Genomic DNA, 22898 nt, shown 5'->3' on the forward strand with positions numbered 1-22898 from the left:
TAAAATTATACAAAATGATTGCCACCAATTGAATGCTATATACATGGTGAATACAACAATCTCAGCTCTGTAGATTTTGCTGTGAAGAGACAGATCTTGAACTCTGCAAAGCAGACAGCTATTTGACCAAGAAGGAGAGTGATGGTGCTACATCAGATGACCTGACCTCCACAATAACCCAACTTCAACCCAATTGAGATGGGTTGGGATGAGTTGGACCGCAGAGTGAAGGAAAAGCAGCCAAGAAGTCATCAGCATATGTGGGAACTCCTTCAAGACTGTTGGAAAAGCATTCCTCATGAAGCTGATTGAGAAAATGCAAAGAGTATGCAAAGCTGTCATCAAGGCAAAGGGAATCTCAAATATAAAATATATTGAGATTTGTTTAACACCTTTTTGGTTACTACATGATTCCATATGTGTTATTTCATAGTTTGATGTCTTCACTATTATTCTATAATGTATAAAATAGTAAAAATAAAGAAAACCCTTGAGTGAGTAGGTGTTTCCAAACTTTTGACTGGTAATGTGTATATTTTTGTAAAAACACTGTAAAAGTGTGAAAAGTTACAGCGTCGTCATTGTAGAATTTTAAGAACCTTGTAGGTAAAAAAACACAGTGTCACGGTTGTCGTAAGGATTGGACCAAAATGCAGCGGGAATATGTATACTCATCTTTTTATTTTGAAGAAGGAGAAACAAATAAATACGTATACAAAAAAAGAGCAAAACGAAACAGTCCTGTTAGGTGCATAAACACTAAACAAGGAACAACTACCCACAAAATCCCATAGAAAACACACCCCTCTTAAAGAGGACCTTCAATTAGAAGCAACGAGGAGCAGCTGCTTCCAATTGAAGGTCAACCCCATTAACTAAACATAGAAATAGAAAGACTAGAACGAACATAGAAATATACTAACATAGAACATTACCACAAACCTCGAAACACATAAAACAAACACCCCTCTTAAATAAGAACATAGCCCAACAAACCCCGAAAAACTCTAAACAAACACCATCTGCCACGTCCTGACCAAACTACAATAACAAATAACCTCTTTACTGGTCAGGACGTGACAGTAACCCCCCCCCCCCAAAGGTGCAGACCCTGGATGCACCTCAAACAAAAAAAACACAAAAATAAACCCCAAAACAAAACAAATCCCAAACAAAAGGGAGGGAAGGGAGGTTGGCCACCATCACCGACAGTTCTTGTGCTACACCCCCCCTCCCCAACCTCCTCCTACGGAGGTGGCTCAGGCTCCGGCCTTACTCCCCAACCTAACCTGTCCACCCACGCTAAATACTTATTAAATTTTACCCCTCCCGAAGTCTCTGGGCAATGGCGCATCGCTGAAGACCTCGGGCTGATGCGCGTCGCTGGAGACCTCGGGCTGAAGGGCGACTCTGGGAGCTCCGGACTGGAGGGCGACTCTGGCTGAGCCGATTCCGGACTGTAGGCCGACTCTGGCTGCGCCGATTCCGGACTGTAGGGCGTCTCTCTCGGATCCGGACTGTAGGCCGTCTCTCTCAGTTCCGGACTGTGGGCCGTCTCTCTCGGTTCCGGACTGTGGGCTGTCTCTCTCGGCTCCGGACTGTGGGCCGTCTCTTTCGGCTCCGGACTGTGGGCCGTCTCTCTCGGCTCTGGACTGTGGGCCGTCTCTGGTGGCTCTGGACTGTGGGCCGTCTCTCTATGGGGCACTGTCGCCAGAAGCTCTGGACGAGGCACGTTATTCGCAAATGGAAGAAACACAAAGGACTGTCAATCTCCCTCAGCCTGGGGCTCCATGCAAGATCTCACCTCATGGAGTTGCAATGATCATGAACTACACTGAACTACACTGGAGGATCTTGTCAATGATCTCAAGGCAGCTGGGACCATAGTCACCAAGAAAACAATTGGTAACACACTACGCCGTGAAGGACTGAAATCCTGCAGCGCCCGCAAGGTCCCCCTGCTCAAGAATACATATACATGCCCGTCTGAAGTTTGCCAATGAACATCTGAATGACTCAGAAGACAACTGGTGAAAGTGTTGTGGTCAGATGAGACCAAAATGGAGCTCTTTGACATCAACTCAACTCGCCGTGTTTGGAGGAGGAGGAATGCTGCCTATGACCCCAAGAACAGCATCCCCACCGTCAAACATGGAGGTGGAAACATTATGCTTTGGGGGTGTTTTTCTGCTAAGGGGACAGGACAACTTCACCACATCAAAGGGATGATGGACGGGGCCATGTACCGTCAAATCTTGGGTGAGAACCTCCTTCCCTCAGCCAGGGCATTGAAAATGGGTCATGGATGGGTATTCCAGCATGACAATGACCCAAAACACACAGCCAAGGCAACAAAGGAGTGGCTCAAGAAGAAGCACATTAAGGTCCTGGAGTGGCCTAGCCAGTCTCCAGACCTTAATCCCATAGAAAATCTGTGGAAGGAGCTGAAGGTTCGAGTTGCCAAACGTCAGCCTCGAACCTTAATGACTTGGAGAAGATAGGGGCGTGGACCAGAAAACCAGTCAGTAGCTAGTGTGACCACCATTAGCCTCATGCAGCGTGACACATCTACTTTGCATAGAGTTGATTAGGATGTTGATTGTGGCCTGTGGAATGTTGGCCCACTCCTCTTCAATTGCTGTGTGAAGGTGCTGGATATTTGCGGGAACTGGAACATCCCAAATATGCTCAATGGGTGACAAGTATGGTGAGGATTCAGGCCAAGGAAGAACTTGGATATTTTCAGCTTCCAGGAACTTTCAAAAGATCCATTCAACATGGGGCTGTGCATTATGATGCTGAAACATCAAATCTAATTTCATTTGTCACATTAGCAGATGTTATTGCAGGTGTAGCGAAATGCCCAAAACATTTTGTGTACCAGAAAAAAACCCTCACCAAATTCCAAGACAAGCAAAAACGTCACAAAATCTCATCATAATATATGCACAAACTCTACCAATCTGTTTCGGCTGGGAAGCATGCGGACACCTTAACAGGAATGTAAACAAATATGTACACACAATTTTTAAGATAAATAAGCTTTTTGTGCCTGTGGAACATTTTCAGCTCATGAAACATGGGACCAACACTCATGGTACATGAGTTTATATTTCATAATCATTTTTGTTCAGTGTATTTCCTTAAACATCCTGTGTTGTTGTCATGGATCCCTCCGGAACTCACATTCCGCACACCTGGTCCCTATTCCCAGTAATTAGTAATTGTGTATGTGTGCCCTCGGTTTACCAGTGTCCTGTCGATTATTGTTACAATGTCCGTTGGTTCAAATCAAATCAAATTTTATTTGTCACATACACATGGTTAGCAGATGTTAATGCGAGTGTAGCGAAATGCTTGTGCTTCTAGTTCCGACAATGCAGTAATATCCAACGAGTAATCTAACCTAACAATTTCACAACAACTACCTTATACACACAAGTGTAAAGGAAGGAAGAATATGTACATAAAAATATATGAATGAGTGATGGTACAGAACGGCATAGACAAGATGCAGTAGATGGTCTCGAGTGCAGTATATACATATGAGATGAGTAATGTAAGGTATGTAAACATTATATAAAGTGCCATTGTTTAAAGTGGCTGGTGATACATTTTTCATCAATTTTTACATTATTAAAGTGGCTGGAGTTGAGTCAGTATGTTGGCAGCAGCCACTCAATGTTAGTGATGGCTGTTTAACAGTCTGATGGCCTTGAGATAGAAGCTGTTTTTCAGTGTCTCGGTCCCAGCTTTGATGCACCTGTACTGACCTCGCCTTCTGGATGATAGCGGGGTGAACAGGCAGTGGCTCGGGTGGTTGTTGTCCTTGATGATCTTTATGGCCTTTCTGTGACATCGGGTGGTGTAGGTGTCCTGGAGGGCAGGTAGTTTTCCCCCGGTGATGCGTTGTGCAGACCTCACTACCCTCTGGAGAGCCTTACGGTTGTGGGCGGAGCAGTTGCCGTACCAGGCGGTGATACAGCCCGACAGGATGCTCTCGATTGTGCATCTGTAAAAGTTTGTGAGTGCTTTTGGTGACACGCCAAATTTCTTCAGCCTCCTGAGGTTGAAGAGGCGCTGCTGCGCCTTCTTCACCAGGCTGTCTGTGTGGGTGGACCGATTCAGTTTGTCCGTGATGTGTATGCCGAGGAACTTAAAACTTACTACCCTCTCCACTACTGTCCCGTCGATGTGGATAGGGGGCTGCTCCCTCTGCTGTTTCCTGAAGTCCACGATCATCTCCTTTGTTTTGTTGACGTTGAGTGTGAGGTTATTTTCCTGACACCACACTCCGAGGGCCCTCACCTCCTCCCTGTAGGCCGTCTCGTCGTTGTTGGTAATCAAGCCTACCACTGTAGTGTCGTCTGTGTGTAGTACCTGTGCTGTGTGTTTTGGGCTTTCGTGCCATTGTGGATTGCGCAGATGATTACGGGTCTCGTCCCGTGTGTTAATCATTGTGCGCGTGTGTTATTTATACGAGATACTCCTCGCTCTTTTGTTCGGGTTTTAACCCTGTGTTTTTGTATAGTGTTTGTTTGGTCTTCTGCCCCCGTGCCTTTACACGGCACGCTGTAATTTGGGTGTAATATAAAAACCTATTACGCATTCCTGCGCCTGTCTCCCGATCCTTCATACCAGCGTGACAGTTGTGTGCTTATTCTTTTACTAGGTACTGCAGGAATGTCTACCAATGGCATGCCCATCTTTTCATGAGAAATTGCACTCATCACTCAAAACATTATTCATAAGTATTCATGAAGTATGACTAGCTCTCACGTTAGATTAGGAACTAAAAAAATACTTTACTACTGATTAGTCAATTGTTTATAAATGTGGGAGTAATGATTCATTAATGGTGGACACATAATTTATGAATGCCCTATACATGGTTTATTAGGGACCCTTAAAATAAAGTGTTACCTAACTATGCCACAGAAAGGCACTAGGGATGCCATCTGCTTCACATATCTGTATCTCTAAATTACAGTGTTGCCTTGTTGATTGGTGAAGAGGGATACAGAATTACAGGTAACTAAACACATTCATGAGGAAAATCTACATCAATGTAGCTAATTACTTGCGAGGTGAATACGAATGAACACTTCCTAAAACAATGCAAAGCCAGGTTGGGTCACAATGCAATTGACAGACAGACTGCTGTTGTAGCCTAAGAGGACACCATTAGGTGTGTCAAACTGCTTAACAGAGCAGAGAGGCTAAGCTTCCCAAAACACTCAAATCTCCCCACCAATGCCTGACTTGGCAAGTCAACATGATAATTAGCTGGCTCGCTTATATCTTTGCTTCAAAGCTCTATCAGCAAAACCATCACGCACACTAAATTGCTGTTTGTGCATTTCTCTGTTCCCACATGAGAGCATTGAAAAAAACGCAGCGATTGTATGGAAACTAAATTAATCAGGCTTAAAGACAGCAATAAAGGAAAGGAATAATTTTAAATAATCTTTCCTTCTAATGCGTCATCTTTGAGCAGCTGGCTAGGGCAGTGGTTAACAAGGCAGGCGTCATTCATGTGAGCCCAGCGCTAGCTCGTTAGCATTCCCCTATCTCTTCTCTGAGTGGATGTTATTATACCTGAAAGAAGAGGTACCACTGTGCCACTGGGTCCAACTATGCTAGCAAAGTTCTGGCATCATTAGTTTCTTCACATTTCAGCCATTACAATGAGCCCGTCCTCCCCATTTCTATTTACACCAGCCTCCACTGATCATATATTGTACGTCAATGAGGATGTTTTGAGATGTTGTAACCATCAGTTATGCTGTATCAACAGCCCATCGACAAGCGAGATAAAAGTTGATACGAGGCTAAAATGGACTGTATTTATTGAACTTTATTTAACAAGGCAAGTCAGATAAGAACAAATTCTTATTTACAATGATGGCCTACCAAAAGACAAAAGGCCTCCTGCGGGGATGAGGGCTGGGATTAAAAATAAAATATAGGACAAAACACACGTCACATCAAGAGACACCACAACACTACATAAAGAGAGACAACAACATAGCATGGCAGCAATACATGACAACACATCATAGTAGCAACACAACATGACAACAACATGGTAGCAACACAACATGGCAGCAACACAACATGGCAGCAGAACAACATGGTAGCAGCACAAAACATGGTACAAACATTATTGGGCAAAGACAACAGCACAAAGAGAAAGTAGGTAGAAACAACAATACATCAGGCGAGCAGCCACAACTGTCAGTAAGAGTGTCCATGATTGAGCCTTTGAATGAAGAGAAGAAGATAAAACTGTCCAGTTTGAGTGTTTGTTGCAGCTCATTCCAGTCGCTAGCTGCAGCGAACTGAAAATAAGAGCGACCCAGGGATGTGTGTGCTTTGGGGACCTTTAACAGAATGTGACTGGCAGAACGGGTGTTGTATGTGGAGGATGAGGGCTGCAGTAGGTGTCTCAGATAGGGGGGAGTGAGGCCGAAGAGGGTTTTATAAATAAGTATCAACCAGTGGGTCTTGCGACGGGTATACAGAGATGACTAGTTTACAGAGGAGTATAGAGTGCAGTGATGTGTCCTATAAGGAGCATTGGTGGCAAATCTGATGGCGGAATGGTAAAGAACATCTAGCCGAACGAGCATCCTTACATGCCGATCTATAAATCATTTCTCCGTTATCTAGCATGGGTAGCATGTTCATCTCAATCAGGGTTAGTTTGGTAGCTGGGGTGAAAGAGAATCGATTACGATAGAGGAAACCAAGTCTATATTTAACCTTAGCATGCAGCTTTGATATGTGCTGAGAGAAGGATAGTGTCCCGTCTAGCCATACTAGACTCTAAACCCTCAGAGGGAGAGGGGCATTCACACCGGTAGGGAGAGGGGCATTCTTCTTACCAAACCACATGACCTTTGTTTTGGTGGTGTTCAGAACAAGGTTAAGGGCAGAGAAAGCTTGCTGGACACTAAGAAAGTTTTATTGTAGCGCGATTAACACAAAATCCGGGGAGGGGCCAGAGACTGTATCATCTGCATATAAATGGATGAGAGAGCTTCCTACTGCCTGAGCTATGTTGTTGATGTATATTGAGAAGAACGTGGGGCCTAGGATCGAGCCTTGGTGTACTCCCTTGGTGACAGGTTAGTGTCTGAGACAGCAGATGTTCTGAGTTTATACACTGCACTCTTGAGAGAGGTAGTTAGCACACCAGGCCAAAGACCCCTCAGAGACACTAATACTACTTACAGTAACTGGCTCACAAGAATGGAATGGTGTACCGTATCAAAAGCTTTGCCCAAGTCAATAAAAATAGCAGCACAACATTGCTTAGAATCAAGGGCAATGGTGACCTTTAAGGTTGCAGTGACACATCCATAACCTGAGCAGAAACCAGATTGCATACCAGAGAGAATACTATAGACATCAAGAAAGCCAGTCAGTTGATTATTGACAAGTTTTTCCAACACTTTTGATAAACAGGACAAAATAGAAATTGGCTTGTAACAGCTAGGATCAGCTTGATCTCCCCCTTTAAATAAAGGGTGCATCGTGGCTGCCTTCCAAGCAATGGGAACCTCCCCAGAGCGGAGAGACAGGTTAAAAGGTCAGAGGCATCAACCTTAAAGAAGAATGACTCTATACCATTTGACCCAGATGTTTTTTGGGGGTCAGATGTTTTTAAGGAGTTCCTTTATCATCTCGGACTCAGTGACCGCCTGCAGGGAGAAACTTTGTTGTGACAACCACATCATCAACATTAATGGACATGGGCAGCTGTGAGGAGGAGGGTTTATTTTCCAGGTCTTTAAACGGTTTTCCAGAACTTCTTGGTGTTAGACCCACAGAGAGAGAACTGCTCCATAAAGTAACTAACTTTGGCCTTCCAGATAGCCTGAGTACACTTATTTCTGAACGAGAGCCAGTCAGCCTGAGTATGCGTGTGCCTTTCGCCAAATGGAATTCTTGAGGTGGAGTAACTCAGCCAGATCACGATCGAAACAGGTGCTGAACCTGTTTTTAATTCTCATTTTCTTTTTGGGGGTGTGTTTGTTAACTATACTAGTGAAAATAGAATATCCAAGTGTCTTTGACAGTTTAAGGATCAAAGCTGGAGACGAGAAGCAGGTACAGGGAGTGAATGTTTAATAACCACGGACAGGAACAGAATACGGACAAGCGTCTGGACAGGGGAAATGGAAACGACAATAATGCTGACACAGGGATGAAACAGAGGAAACAGACAGATATAGGGAATGCAATCAAAACGTGAAGGAGTCCAGGTGAGTCCAATGAGTGCTGATGCGCTTAATGATGGTGACAGGTGTGCACACTGAAAGGAAGCCTGGCGCCCCCGAGCGCTAGAGAGGGAGAGCGGGAGCAGGAGTGACAGACAGAGGGGATCAAGCTGATTCTATACCAATTTACAGAGACCAGGTCATTAAGGAAGGCTTGCTCATTAAAGTGTTTTAGCAAGCGTCTATGACAAATCAGGACAGGTCGTTTTACTGAGCAGCCATTACGAACACACTCTGTAAAACAGTGATCACTAAGGTCAAACACCAGACTGATAACTATCAGGATTATTTGTGAGGATAACATCAAGGAGAGTAGCCATTTCTGGGTGTTTGGAGTCATACCTTGGGGGATTGGTAATAATCTGAGAAAGATTTAGGGAGTCCCATTGCTTTAGGACTTGGTCAGATGGTTTAAGCATGTCCCAGTTTAGGTCAGCTAGCAGGACAAATTCAGACTTTGTGTAAGGGGCCAGGAGAGAGCTTAGGGAATTTAGGGTACAGGCAGGTGCTTATGGTGGACAATAACACCCAGCAACAGTCAACAAAGAGCTATTTGAAAGTGTAATGCTTAAAACCAGCAAATCTAATTGTTTGGGGACAGACTTGGTGGAGACAACCAAACATTGAAGGTGTTCCTTGGTTAAGATTGCCATACCACCACCTTTGGAAGATCTGTCTTGACAAAAAAGGTTATAACCAGAAAGGTTAACATCAGTGTTCAAAACACTCTTTCTTAACCACGTCTCAGTAATGACCAACACATCTGGATTGGAGATGTGAACCCACAATTTCAATTGATACATTTTTGGTAATAAGCTTCTAGTGTTAATGTGGTAGAATACGCAGGCTTTTACGAGAGCAGAAATCAGTGAAGCAGATATCAGAGCACAAGTCAGAATTGGGGCTAGCAACAGTAGATGGGCCAGGGTGCATGCACATTTCCAGATATCATCAGCAGTAATACAATCAGGGCATGGTAGAGGACAGGCAGGGTTCTGCGGTGTTGATTTATGACATTTGAATGTGCATTAGATGGCAACATCATATTGTACAGCAATTTCATCAGGTGACATGAATACAAAGCCGGCTATAGGTGGTTAGAATAGGATGGGGGGCCATGAGTCCGTGTAACCAATAGAGTCAGAGTCCCGAGTGTGTGAACAAATATAGTCTGTCCCACGGTTTGGTAAACAAGCAAGTTCATAGTCAACAAAGCCAGCAAGAGTCATTAGGCAAATAGCATAAAACCCAAGAAGAAAATATACAACGACTTGGGGCTAGCCATTGTATGTTCAGAGTCACTCGCCCCAACAGTGCGTGTGTGCTGGAGGCGAGCAAAAGCTCAGAAGAGAGGTGGGAGTGTGACGGGGGTACCTATACCAGACAGGGGGAGACAGGTCAGGTCAGACGGTGAACAGATCGCCAGGTGGAATCCAAGCAGCAGTGCAGCAGGCAACGTGAGTAGGTGTCACACTCACTTGGGAGAAGCTGTTTTGGGGATGCAGATTCCTTATAGAAAATCCCAGCTAGCTAACGTAGTAAGCAGGTCTCTGTCCATCGTTTTTTTCCACATGGAAAAGGAGGTCGTTAGCTACCTATATCTCTTCAGTTTCGGCAAATGGTCCTTTACGATGTCCAAACAAAGTTGTCCTGTGGTTGTTATATTTTGGAGATTTTGAGGAGGATATCTTCTGATGTGATCAAAGCAACAATATTGTTTCTTATTGCTGTAATTTACAATTGAAGTGTCCTGGCTGCATATCAGTTCAAAATAGAGACGAATCAAAGCAAATTCAAATTTTATTAGTCACATGCGCCGAATACAACAGGTGTAGACCTTACAGTGAAATTCTTACTTACGAGCCCCTAAACAACAATGCAGTTAAAAAAAATATGGATAAGAATGAGAAAAAAAAGTAACAAGTAATTAAAGAGCAGCAGTAAAATAACAATAGTGGGGGTACTGTATTGTAATGACCTCTGCACAGATCCAGGGGGCTTCAAAGGCCTTTGAATTTGGGTGATGGAGGCTGTAAAACGATCCTGCCATTGTTGGGCTCAAGGGCTTTGACACCTCTCACTTCACATCTCAGTGCTTATTGATCAGATCGGTTCTGTCCAAGCATGCTTGGTAGCCTTAACTTAGCATTCATTCAACCCTTATAAAGTAAAAAATATAATTGTAATTTATTTTTCTTCTTGGCTTTAAAAGTAGCTTCAGACAAAACATTACTCACTCAGTTCCAGGTTGGATGGTGTTTTCAGGTTTCTTGTGCTTCTTTTGCCAGAGCATTTGCTGTGTAGACCTTGGAAATAAGAACCTTTGGTAGTAGAAATCATTCCAGGTAACTTTGTCCAAAATCAGGTTGTATGTTTGGAGTTTTGATTTGGAGTGAAGGTTATGTTGTGGAGGGTAATATCCTTGCGGAAAAATCCAAGTTTATTCAACTCTAAATCTATCTTTTTGTAAAAATATGCTGAAAAATGCGGGAGCCCATCTGCTCATGATTTCTCTCTGTCTCTCTCTCAATTCAAAATGCTGAGAATAGTTTGAGTTTTGCGAGCAGATAGCCCCAGCCAGCGAGTGCTCAGGCAAAAAATATATATGTGAGGCCTGAGTCTTGACAGCTTATTCATTACAATTACCGGGTGCATGTGATTACTAGGTGCATGTGAGGCGGCCAGATGTTGAACCATGCCCCTCAGACAGGGACGTAGACCATTACCCTAATACATCTCCATAATGCTTCATGGCACACACGTACACATACATACATACACACACACACACATGCATGTACCTTTTTCTCTCTCAAAAACACACACACACAGACTGGGGACAGGTGTGTCACAGTCTCTAAACATATGGAGGCTGGGGTGTTTAGGTCCTGTGAACATAATTTGTTACAATGACTGGTACAAATCACCGGGGACACCGGCCTGACCTTCAGATGTGTTACTGTCTAAATCTAACTTCAAATGCCATGTGGATGGACGGATGTGAAAATAACGTCTGCTAGGGACAGAAGGCTGCCAGATTCAGCCCAGTCTACTTCTCCATTTGGCTCCAGACTATCCCATGAAAAACACATTTGTTGTATCAATATCGGTGCAATACTGATTCAGTGATTGGCCATATGATAAAAGAACAGTAGTTGAATGTTTCACCTCTGTTTCTTGATTTTTATTCCCTTTTTAAATTAACAGATGCAAACATTGCTGTGTAGTATAATCATCTAATCTGGCCCTATAGTAGATGTACCTGTATGTAAACAGTCCTCATAAGCAAGGGCAGGACCAGAATAATTAACATACTGAAGGATAGGTAACTGGAGTGACAGTAAGGCCTGGAGTGATATTAATGCAATCATACTCTCTCCTTTGCAGTGGTGTAAAGTACTTAAGTGAAAATACTTAAGTCGTTTTTTGGGGTATCTGTACATTACTTTACTATTTATATTTTTGACAACTTTTACTTCACTACATTCCTACAGAAAAGATTGTACTTTTTACTCCATACATTTTCCCTTACAACCAAAAGTACTTGTTACATTTTGAATGCTTAGCAGGACAGGAAAAGGTCAAATTCAAGCACTTATCAAGAGAACACGTGGTCATCCCTACTGTCTCTGGCCTGGCGGACTCACTAAACACAAATACATCTTTTTTAAATAATGTCTGACTTGGAGTGTGCCCCTGGCTATCCATACATAATAAAAATAAGAAAATGGTGCCATCTGCTTTGCTTAATACAAGGAATTTTAAATGATTTATACTTTTGCTTTTGATACTTAAGTATATTTTAGCAATTACATTTACTTTTGATACTTAAGTATATTTAAAACCAAATACTTTTAGACTTTTAATCAAGTATGACAATTGGGTACTTTTTCCACCACTGTTCCTTTGGCCTGAATGCAACACTTTATTACACTACCGGCCGCACCATAGTCTTGACGTGGCCACACCATTTCTATAGCAGGTGCAGCAGAGGCTAATTGGATATCATTATCATAATGACTTTGCCTGGAAGATGCAGGTGAGACTAATAACATTTCATTTAGAGCCCAGCATCGCTCAATCACTGTCCTCCCTCTAAGTCCCATGCATTTACCAGGCTTAGGTCACTGAATGTAGAGTAGACCAGAGCCATGTATTTAGAGAGTTGAGCCAACTTTTCGAAATTTGAATAATTGTTATTTTATTCTAGACATTCAGTTACATAGCATTATGTAAATCAGGGTTAGGCAACTTTGATGAGGGTGGGGGCCACAAAAAAATCTGAACTCATCATGAGGGGCCTCAGTGGCTCGCTGGTCTGCAACCCACATCCATTCCCACACATGCACTGAGAGCCAGCCCCTAGCCTTTTGGGGGCCCTAAGAAAAATGTTGTTTTGTTTTCAATATGATATCTGAGTGAGAGTGACTAACAGAATCAATGGGGATCCCCCGGTCGGTAATTTGACCATGATTGTTACAAGTTTAGATAGCTGGATGCTAGACTCCCTGATTACTACAAGTTTAGATTTCTGTCCGCTAGACTAACTTACCAACTTAAAACATTGTAGGTGACATGGGCTAACTGAGTGACTGTCAGCAACAGACATAAGAGAAAACTGCTGATGAACAACCAAATTTAGAAATTGCACCTTGTATATTCTACTATTCTAAGTAGGGTGGTAGGTTGGGGGGTATTGATCCGTGGGCCTACAAAAAGGGTGTAGACCGCCAGCTGCCATGGGGTGGGGTGCTAACATGGCTGGGGTGCTAACGGGGTGCTAACATGGCTGCCATATAATTTTGAAGTGTCATGTAAATGCATTATAATGCTTATTCTCTACATTATATTTCCCATGTAATGTTAAATGGGGAGCTAACATGGCTGCCATAGAAGGTTGTAGTGTCATACAAATGCATCATAATGCAGATACCTCAAAGGCCCAACTCTCTAAATACATGGCTCTGGAGTAAACCAACCTGCATCTAGCCAGGCCTAGGTCACTGCATATAGACCAACCTACATCTACCAGGCCTAGGTCACTGCATATAGGCCAACCTACATCTACCAGGCCTAGGTCACTGAATATAGACCAACCTACATCTACCAGGCCTAGGTCACTGCATATAGGCCAACCTACATCTACCAGGCCTAGGTCACTGCATATAGACCAACCTGCATCTACCAGGCCTAGGTCACTGCATATAGACCAACCTGCATCTACCAGGCTTAGGTTACTGCATATAGAGCAACTTGTAAGTATAGAGCAATCTGCAAAGGCGGCTGACGGACAAGACTCACATTTCATTTAGAACCCAGTGTCGCTCAATCAGTGTGCATACCCCACTATGCATACAGACATACAAACCACACCAGACATGACATTATGGCTTTCTTCCCTGTGCCCAAACCACAAACAGATTTAATGGGTCTCTCAGTTATATATAGAGCCATGTCATCGTGGAGTGCTCTGCCACCAGAAAGCAAGTTCAGCTTTAAAACACATATTTAAAAAAACATATTGTATCACAGCACCTATCCTCTTTCTAAAGATCTTATTTAACTGTATATAATAATATGAATATGTATAGTAGCGGTTTCAGGGGTTGTGTGGTGGATGGACAGTATGTGCCTGCGAGGTTTCTGTGTTTTCTGGCTACCAGGACCACAGACAACAATGGGAAGTATTCCCCAAAAGTCAGACCATGGACAGCTCAGGGGAAACTCCCAGATTGCAGCAGAACAGCCACACCTGTCTCCAGTTGTAATTAGAGACTAAATTGCAGACAGGTGAAACCACTCAGGGCCTCTACTTAACCACACCCTGGGTTTGCTTTCTTTGACTTTCCTTTGACCCTGGCAGGTGAAGGAGGAGGAGGCGGCGGCTATTGGAGAGACTGAGCATACGGTGAAGAAGGAGGTTTACCAGAATAAAGGAACTGAAGATTACAACACGGAGTGAACCCCAAAGACCAAGAGTGGAGGACCGTCCACTGGCAACAACGTATTTACTTTGTTTGTTTGAGTTGTGTATATCAGGAACACTGCCGGTACCTGATAAAAATAAACCGTGTTAACCTTTCCCGTGGACTAGTGGGTGTGTGTTTGTACTGTTGTACTGTATGTGTAAACTCTGCCTTACCAAGATCATGGCGCCAAATCCGCCACATAAGGCAGTGAGGATACACCTACAGCCACACCAATCTTTATTTTGGGGGGGGGGGGGTTGTTTTAAGGACAGACAACCATGGAAGATCTGTTAAAGCAATTAGTCACTTCCAATAACCTGTCAAGCGGAAACCAATCACTTGTTATTGGAGGAACAAAGGAAGTGTCAACTGCAGATGACTATGGACATGCAAGAGTTAACTGCTGACCACGGGTCTACCCATCGTGGCCACTCGGAAAATGATGCCGGATGACGACGTTGATGCTTTCCTAAAGACATTTGAGCACACGGTAGAACGAGAGGCAGAAGCAACGGATGACTATGACTATGACACTCTGAAAGAAGGTTCTATTAGCACGGTTGGGAGTCAGTTTCTTTGAGTGCACAGCGATTCCACAGGTGGACGTATCAACCCGAGAAGGCACCCAGGTCCCAATATTTCTGTAAATCAGTGATATTTATTCCCATAGTAATTCATTATGGATCCATAACTAAATCAACATTTGCATTTTGAAAGAGTATTTTTATCATTTTATTAACAATAGCATAAAGATGCTGATGAAGAAATACTGTACTGTAGAGTATTTCCTTTTACATTTGGATAATAAAGCATTTTGAAGATATAAGCCACCTGAATTTGTTTATTAGGATCCAGTGCAGTCTGACAAGTAAACAGCCTACAATACATACTGTAGTAAACATGGGAAAGTGCCTAATTCCTTACATAAGGGAAAGCAGGCCATGTCTGTACTAGAGAATGCGGGCACGGGGGAGACCGGGGTCCTGACAGGGAGGAAGGAGTAGGCTGTCCTTGTAAATAAGAATTTGTTCTTAACTGATTCCATACGAGTTATTTCATAGTTGTGATTTCTTCATTATTATTCTACAATGTAGAAAATTGTAAAAATAATGAAATATCCTGGAATGAGTAGATGTGTCCAAACTTTTGACTGGTACTTGCTTAATTCATTTCATTAATATTATTTTGTTTCTAATCCAAGAAAAACGAAAAATCATCTGGATTTCCGTTAAGATGGAACAGAAAATATGCGCTGTACAATGTAATGGTCGGGGAGTACAGTGCTGGGCTATTTAGCTAAAGAATCACTGGGTCGCGGGAGACCGGGGTATAATTCCCCAACGGGGAGGAAATGAGTAGGCTGTCCTTGTAAATAAGAATTTGTTCTTAACTGACTTGCCTAGTTAAATAAAGGTTACACTAAGAACATAACATTTCTGCACCCTAATTTTCTAATTCTAGTCTAACCAATACCCAACGGAGATTAAGTGAAAATAAAAATCACATTGCTTCATCAAGACTAGTCCCCATGCTAGTCTCAGAGCAGCGTGAAACTGTGCTAAAATAGTTGTAGGTGTCACGTCCTGACCCTAGTAAGATGTCATTTTCTATAGTAGAGTAGGGCAGGGCGTGACAGGGGGTGTTTTGGGTTGTTGTATGTTTTCTATTTCTATATTTAAGTTCTAGTTTTTCTATTTCTATGTTGGGATTGTTTGGGTTGATCTCTAATTGGAGGCAGCTGATCCTCGTTGCCTCTGATTAGAGATCATATTTAAGTAGGGGTTTTTCTCTTCCTGTTTTGTGTGTTATTATCTTTTGATTAGTGTGTTTTCCTCTCTGCATCACGGTTTGTTGTTTTTGGTGTATTCAAGTATTTTTTTGTGTATTGCATTTAGTTTCACAATAAAAAAAATATGTGGAACTACGAACACGCTGCATTTTGGTCCGATCCTTCAAATAGCCGTGACAGTAGGCTTTTGCTTCAAATCCTACTTCAATATGCTCTTTAAATAAATAAGACCTACACCCCTTTTAACAGCACATTACTCAGCACTAGTGAGACTTATTTCGCCAATGGTAGGCCTACAGTATATCTAAAAATATATTTTTCAATGACGTGACTCTCCGCCAATAATTACATTTAGAGGATTGGAGGATTCTAAATTAATATCTGAGGGGCATTTTCCATTAAGATCTGTGAGAATATCTGATAATATCTAAGGGGCTTTTATATAATTCTAAATTAATTAATAATAATAATAATCACTTTGTTTTAAAAGTAACGATATTTTGGAGATTTCGTTTTCTTTTAACTTAGAGTAAGCAAGAAAAAGGCAATTCTTGAACATGGGGTGAGACATTCTCACTAATTTGTAAATTAAGCCAGTTTGTTATTTATAATTATTTATTTCTGGAGAAACCTAACTTGATTATTTAGCAGACATCACTTGCTTATATTCAGTCAACACATATATCTGTCACATCTGCTCCCACTCTCCCCCCCTGGCGCTTGAGGGTGCCAGGCTGCCCTGCATTACGCACTCCTGCCATCTACTACGCACACCTGCCTTCCCTCGTCACTCGCATCAGCGATATTGGACTCACTTGGACTCACTCATCACCTGTTTATTACCTCCCCTATATTTGTCAGTTCCCTTGCTCTGTTCTCGGCTGCTGCATTAATTGTTTTTTGTTTGTGTTACTCATTTGCTGACGCTGTTCCTGTCTCGTTCCATGTCTGTTCTATATTAAATGTTTGACTCCCCGTACTTGCTTCGTCTCTCCAGCTTCATCACGTGTGACAGAATGCAGCAGCCAGCATACAAAGCATCGGGGCGTACTGGCGTTCTGGTTGGTGGTGACATCGGCTCTGGGTCGCCTTCGATGGAAACGGTGGTGCCTAGCCAGCTCATCGGGCTTCCACGCCCTAGCGGGCTCGAGAGGTTTCCTTGCCCCGGTTGGCTCGGATTGTGCCCATCCCACGTCGGGCCTCAGCCAGATCGTCAGTTCTTGTTCGCCCAGCCGGTCCAGGAGTATTTAAAAAAATGTTTTGGTGAGGTCGGGGGGTGGATTCTGCCACCGATGGAACCGGGGGTGCCTAAGCCAGCCTGTCGGGTTTCCATGCCCTGGCTGGCTCGAGAGGTTTCCTCGCCTCAGTTGGCTCGGCGGGTTTCCATTCCACGTCACACTCCACCGGACCTTCGGGTTCCCTCTCTGCAGCGGGATCGACAGGCGTCTTGCCTCAGACGGATCGTCGGGCTTCCATGCCTCAGCCGGCTCACCAGGCTCCCACGCTCCTGCCGGTTCGTTGGGCTTTCACGCCCCAACTGGTTTTCCCAGCACCCATGTCTCGGCCGCTTCGCCCAGGTGGGACGCCGGGTGGCGCCCCTAGAGGGTGGGGTGCTGTCACGTCTGCTCCCGCTCTTCCCCCCCTGGCGCTTGAGGGTGCCAGGCTGCCCTGCATCACGCACTCCTGCCATCTATTATGCACACCTGCCTTCCCTCATCACGCGCATCAGTAATATTGGACTCACCTTGACTCACTTATCACCTGTTTATTACCTCCCCTATATTTGTCAGTTCCCTTGCTCTGTTCCCCACTGCTGCATTAATTGTTTTTGTCTGTGTTACCCGTGTGCTGACGCTGTTACTGTCTCATTCCATGTCCATTCCTGATTAAATGTTTGACTCCCCGTACCTGCTTCGCCTCTCCAGCATCATTCCATGTGACAATATCTTAAGAATATCTTGCAATATCATTCAGCGTGAAACGGTGCTGAAATGGATGTTCACAGCGGGAAGGCTATATATAATGATATTTTGGAGATTATTTCGTTTAAAAAAAAAACAACAGTGGCGATTGTAATCAGAATAAAGGCCAAAATAATATTTATGAAGGTCAAAATATAGCCCTGCTAATAGCCATAATGGCGCTCTACAACATGACCGTGTGTTTGAAAGAGTATTTTCCATTAAGCAACAATTTGTTCACCTTCATTAGGCATTTTTGTTACAATATTTCTGTAATTCAGTGATTTATTCCCATAGTAATTCATTATGGATCCGTAACTAAATAAACATCAGCATTTTTAAATAGTTTTTTTATCATTGTTTTATTAATGAAAGCATAAAGATGCTGATGAAGAAATACAGTACTGTACAGTATATGCTTTTACATTTGGATAATAATGCATTTAAAGCGTTTTGAAGATAGTAGCCACCTGCATTTGTTTATTAGGCTACTGTGCAGTCTGACAAGTAAACATACCCTACAGTACATGCTGTAGTAAACATGGGAAAGTGCCTAATTCCTTACGTAATGGAGAGCAGGCCATGTCCAGACTTTCTCAGTGACCTCAAGTAATCATTAACTCTGTCTTTAATGCTTTTTCGGATTGCATCAGTCATATACAGAAACTTCTGAAACACAGTATTAATGATGAACACACGGAGGTTCACTGGTAAGCCACATTTGCCTCGGGATCCATCCTAGCTTGTATTCTGTGCCCACTAGCAGAATAGCAGAACAGCATAGCGGTCCGGGCAGCCCTTGCTGTGCCTGGTGAGCAAGTTCGGTTGTTAGAAGAGGAATGAAAATGTCAGGGTGAACTAAAGACCTGACGAACACGCCACATATGTTGACTCTGCCTGTCAGAGGTGGCGTTCCAGAGCTCACAGGTGTACCTGGCATTGTGACTCCATCTCGTTCCTCACCCTTTTCAACACATCATTCTCCACCAGACTCTCCGCCAATGCCGCCTGACTCTCCACAAATGCCGTGGTCGTGGAGCTGGGTGGAAGTGTGTCTAAAATGTAGTTTAAATAAACATCAGCATTTGAATGTCTTTTTTCTCATTATTTTATTAACGAAAGCATAAAGATATTGATGAAGAAATACTGTACTGCTGTTTTGAGTTAGAAATGTAACACTTTAGAGTACTTAAGCATCGAATACATTGAAAGTTGAGGAATTTTCACCACAGCAGCGGGCTATAAAAAGTATATTGTCCTGCTAATTGGAAACACCTGCTTCACCTGCTACAGTACTGCAGTACACTTGTGAAAAAGCAGTGCTTGAAAACCTGTTTTCAAAATGTCTCCAGTTGTCCATCACTACTGTAAATAAAAACACAGCATCTTGTTTACATTCTTTATTGTAACCACAATGTCACAAATAATGTGTATCTACCTTTCCAATTACTTTTAGAGTTTTGGGTTTACACATGTGCGCTTTTCATTATTAGTTACATTGTTTTAGTTCAAATGTGCAGACTTTTTTTCTTTAAATGATTGTTTTATGTAGGATGCTACATTTTTGATCAGTTACAATTGTAAGTAGGCCTAATAAAATAAATCCTACTCCTCTTTGGCTTTAAGCCTCATAGCCTACCTCAGCCAGTTAAGTTACTTATATTGATCGTGGCTCCGCAGAAATAGACTCCAATTAAGCCCACTTGTTGTTTGTAAAGTCAAATTAAAATGAAGATTATTGTTGAAATGAATTGCTCGACTGGTGTAGGTTTTCTCCATCTGTTGGGATGCAACACTTGCATAACAAGTTAGCTATATTTTCAGCACCAGCCACTGTTCACCTCCTATTGATTGCGCTGCGGCCAAACCCGTAAGATGCTGGGCCAATTGTGTGCCGCCCTATGGGACTCCCAATCATGGTCGGATGTGATACAGCCTGTATTCGAGCCAGGGACTGTAGTAATGCCTCTTGCACTGAGATGCATTGCCTTAGACGCTGCGCTACTCCGGAGCCATGACCAATATATATATATATATATATATTATTTTCTCCAGAACATTAACCGTGTGTAGGTAGATACAAATTATTTGTTGCAAGTTGGGGTGCGGGGGGGGATTTCACACCTAGCTCAAGTTGTGGGGGTTTCCACCTAGCTCGGCTACTAGACAATTATTTAGTAAAAGTTGAATAGTTTATTGTTCAGCTAATATCCCATCCTAGAAACATTGTTAGCAGAATTCACAGCCTGCAAACGCTTGTGAAAAATGTGTAGTAATACTTTTCCCCTTTCCACTTGTTAAAGACTCCAATTGATAAAGTGTTTTTAGCCACAATCGACCCCAACCCCAATTAATACATTTGGGCACAGTCGATAGCGTGCTGGACTTCGGGCAAGAACGTTGAGGGTTTGAAACCTGCTCCCTGCTTGTTTCATTACATTATTATGCCGGTCTCAGAGCAAATAGCATGGATTGTTACTCCCATCTGGTTCCTCGCCCTCTTCAACGCGTCATTCTCCGCCTGAGTGGCTCGCTTGTGGGCAGGCTGGCAAGATATGGCATCTTCGGTTGTGCGTTAAGAATTCAGCATAGCAAGTTTGCATAAATGTCTATTTTTATGAATGGATGCATTCACAGGCAAATAGTAATATGCTCTAAACCGCTCTGGTGACAAACAAACTTTGCTGCCCTGTTTTCAATCGTCCCCATGGCTGGGAGAACCTCCTCAGATTAATGCAGATGAAGGGAATTAGATATGCATAGGAACTGTTGTACATTTTTTGCTTGACTCGTTATGACGTTATAATTACTTACATTTGCTTCCACAGTAATGTTTTTGTCAAACATCTTTGCTGAAGAAAGTGGGACAATGACGGGTGTGACAACGTCAAATTCGTCATTGGAACCACTCGATATGATTGGTCATATAAAAACCTTGGGACCTAAATGCATAATGAATGCTCTAACACCCCCCTGTGGTGGTCTGGAGCAATGAAGCCGTGACGCTGGGTACCTCTAAGTCCAGCGGCGTAAGCTTGCAACTTTTAAAGGAGGAACCACTGTACCTTACGAGTTAAAGAAGATTGTCAGCCTGGGCAGTCCCACCACAGGGGACGGAGTGGTGGACCTTGTTGAGAGATGTCGAGCAACTGAAGAACTGCTCAAACCCAGTCAGCTGGACAGAACCCCCCCCCCCCCACCCCCGGAAAAGGGAGGCATCAAAGAAGGAGGAAGGAAGACATCTCAACTGCAGACTCCCTGGGTTTGGAAAGGAAACCACTACCAAAGAACTCCCTGACCTATGAAAGGAAAATTAACAAGTTGGTACTTACCTGCCCGATTCCCGTAGCCGACACTCGAGTTCTCCTGGGAGAAGAAGGGGAAGGAAACGACGAAGAGGCAGGAAACCCAGTGGGGATAAATGGGGCAGAAATAGTGGAAGAGGAACAGGAAGCGCAGGCCGAGGGACCTGGAAATTCTGATGCCAATGACATTTTTCCTCTTGAGTTAGCATAGTATAGGGGAAGGTTTGGTACTGCTCACCTGGAAGACTCCACACTACAGAATGCCAGTCAAGGTAATCGATGGGGTACCTGTAAATCCTGCTCATGTACTCACCTTTCCCCATTTTTCAATGAGAAACAATCTCTTATAACAGGTCACAAAGTCCCATAACGTCACATTGGAGCAGCTGTTGGTTCCTACTCCATTTTGGCATACAGTGCTGAACCTGGCCCATAGCCACTTGTTGGGAGGACATTTACGGAGAGGAAAAACACAAGAACGATTGATACAATGCTTCTTCTGGCCGGGGGTGTAAGCGGATGTGTTAAGGTATTGTCAGAGGTGTCCTGACTGTCAGAGAACCTCACCCCTCCCGGATTTATGAAATCCTTTAATCCCGTTTCCAGTGATAGACACACCATTCAATAGAATTGCTATGGATATAATTGGACCCTTACCATGGTTGGCAAAAGGGTTTCAACATATACTGGTCGTAGTGGATTATGCCACCAGGTCTACCGAGGCTATGCCCCTGTGTAGTGCCAACGCCAATATCATCACCAGAGAGCTGCTACAGATGTTTTCCAGGGTAGGTTTACCCCGAGAGATCCTGATGGGTATGGTGGTTCATAAAGATGTATTTTCTTCCTTACCAGGACACACCCATCACATCCAACATGACATCATCACACCTCCGGGGATAAGGGTCCATCAAAAACCTTACCGGGTGCCAGAGGCAAGAAGTGGGGAAGACGTTGGAGCTGGATATCATTGAAGAGTCACACAGTGCGTGGTCCAGCTCGATAGTACTGGTGTCGAAACTAGATGGTACAGTACAATTCTGTAATGACTTCTGTAAGTTGCATGCTATTTTGTAATTTGATGCTTATCCCATGTCGAGAAAAGATGAGTTGATTGAAAGACTGGAAAATGCCCCGTTCATCAGTACACTTGATCTAACCAAGAGGTACTGGCAGGTTCCTCTGACCAAGGCAGCTTATGAGAAGACAGCATTCTCCACTCCAGACAGGCTGTTCCAATATGTGTGACTGCCTGTCTGGACTTCATGGAGCCCCCGCCATGTTTCAAAGGCTGATGGACCACATTTTGTGGCCACGTCAATCCTATGCTGCAGCCTACCTGGACGATGTAATAATCCACAGTCACACGTGGGAGGAGCACCTTATCCGATTAACAGCGGTCCTCGACTCCCTTCGGCAAGCAGGACTCCCAGCCAACCCAAAGAAATGCACGCTGGGGTAATTGAAGCAAAGTATCTGGGCTATTCCATAGGGCGAGGGTTGATCAAACCACAAAAGAAGGTCGCTGCGATCCAGAATTGGCCTCGATCAGTGAACAAGAAACAGGTACGGGCTTTCCTAGGAATAAC

At 43.5% G+C, this 22898-nt stretch overlaps 1 protein-coding gene across 1 annotated transcript in view; it reads right to left on the reverse strand.

The window, feature by feature from the left end:
• Positions 1-22898, reverse strand: part of LOC115174562 (disks large-associated protein 2-like) — an 87556-nt gene that overhangs the window by 54674 nt on the left and 9984 nt on the right. The window lies entirely within an intron of this gene.

Source organism: Salmo trutta, chromosome 35 (genome assembly GCF_901001165.1).
Source record: "Salmo trutta chromosome 35, fSalTru1.1, whole genome shotgun sequence".
Lineage (NCBI taxonomy): Eukaryota > Metazoa > Chordata > Actinopteri > Salmoniformes > Salmonidae > Salmo > Salmo trutta.